This window comes from Schistocerca cancellata, chromosome 6, assembly GCF_023864275.1.
Source record: "Schistocerca cancellata isolate TAMUIC-IGC-003103 chromosome 6, iqSchCanc2.1, whole genome shotgun sequence".
NCBI classification, from domain to species: domain Eukaryota; kingdom Metazoa; phylum Arthropoda; class Insecta; order Orthoptera; family Acrididae; genus Schistocerca; species Schistocerca cancellata.
In genome coordinates this window covers 24,053,547-24,055,571 of record NC_064631.1, presented here as the reverse complement: position 1 = coordinate 24,055,571, position 2,025 = coordinate 24,053,547, and positions in this window count along the sequence as shown.

Sequence of the window (2,025 nt, the reverse complement as noted above, 5' to 3'; positions counted from 1 at the left end):
TTTTCTTGCCATTGGCAGTCTACATTTTATATCCTCTCTACTTCGACCGTCATCAGTTATTTTGCTCCCCAAATAGCAAAACTCCTTTACTACTTTAAGTGTCTCATTTCCTAATCTAATTCCCTCAGCAACACCCGACTTAATTCGACTACATTCCATTATCCTCGTTTTGCTTTTGTTGATGTTCATCTTATATCCTCCTTTCAAAACTGTCCATTCCGTTCAGCTGCTCTTCCAAGTCCTTTGCTGTCTCTGACAGAAGTACAATGTCATCGGCGAATCTCAAAGTCTTTATTTCTTCTCCATGGATTTTAATTCCTACTCCCAATTTTTCTTTTGTTTCCTTTACTGCTTGTTCAATATACAGATTGAATAACATGGGGGATAGGCTGCAACCCTGTCTCACTTCCTTCCCAACTACTGCTTCCTTTTCATGCCCCTCGACTCTTATAACTGCCATCTGGTTTCTGCACAAATTGTAAATAGCGTTTCGCTCCCTGTATTTTAACCCGGCCACCTTCAGAATTTGAAAGAGAGTATTCCAGTCAACATTGTCAAAAGCTTTCTTTAAGTCTAAAAATGCTAAAAACATAGATTTGCCTTTCCTTAATCTATCTTCTATGATAAGTCATAAGATCAATATTGCCTTGTGTGTTCCTACATTTCTCCATAATCCAAACTGATCTTCTCCAAGGTCTCCTTCTAAGGTTTTTCCATTCTGATGAAAAGGATTCATGGTAGTATTTTGCAGCCGTGACTTATTAAGCTGATAGTTCAGTAATTTTTACACCTGTTAGCACCTGGTTTCTATGGAATTGGGATTATTATATTCTTTTTGAAATCTGAGGGTATTTCACCAGTCTCATACATCTTGCTACCAGATGGAAGAGTTTTGTCATGGCTGGCTCTCCCAAGGCTATCAGTAGCTCTAACAGAATGTTGTCTAACCCGGGGCCTTGTTTCAATTTAAGTCTTTCAGTGCTTTGTCAAATTCTTCTCACAGTATTATATCTCCCTTCTGATCTTCCTCTTCATCCTCCTCCATTTCCATAATATTGCTCTCAAGTATATGTCCCTTGTATAGACCCTCTATACACTCCTTCCATCTTTCTGCTTTCCCTTCTTTGCTTAGGACTGGTTTTCCATCTGAAATCTTGATATACAGGTGGTTCTCTTTTCTCCAAAAGTCTCTTTAATTTTCCTGTAGGCAGTATCTATCTTACCCCTAGTGATATATGTCTCCATGTACTTACATTTGTCCTCTAGCCACTCCTGCTTAGCCATTTTGCACTTCCTGTCAATCTCATTTTTTAGACGTTTGTATTCCCTTTCGCCTGCTTCATTTATTATTTTTCTTATATTTTCTCCTTTCGTCGATTAAATTAAAAATCTCTTGTGTTACCCTAGGATTACCCTTGTCTTTTTACCTACTTGATCCTGTGCTGCCTTCACTATTTCATCTCTCAAAACTACCCATTCTTCTTCTACTGTATTCATTTTCCCCATTCTTGTCAATCATTCCCTAATGCTTCCTCTGAAACCCTCTACAACCTCTGGTTCTTTCAGTTTATCCAGTCCCATCTCCTTAAAGTCCTGCCTTTTTGCAGTTTCTTCATCCTTACTCTGCAGTTCATACCCAATAAATTGTGGTCAGAGTCCACATCTGCCCCCGGAAATATCTTGCACTTTAAAATCTGGTTCCTATATCTCTGTCTAAGCATTATATAATCAATTTGAAACCGTCTGGTGTCTCCAGGTCTCTTCCACATATACAACCTTCTCTCATGATTCTTAACCCAAGTGTCAGTTATTAATGAATTATGCTTCGTGCAAAATTTTACCAAGCAGCTTCCTCTTTCTTTCGTTTCCCCCAGTCCACATTCACCTACTACCTTTCCTTCGCTTCCTTTTGCTACTATCAGATTCCAGTCTCACATGAATATTAAATTTTCTGCTTCCTTAACTATCTGAATAATTTGTTTTATCTCTTCATACATTTCCTCAATCTCCTCCTCATCTGTGGAG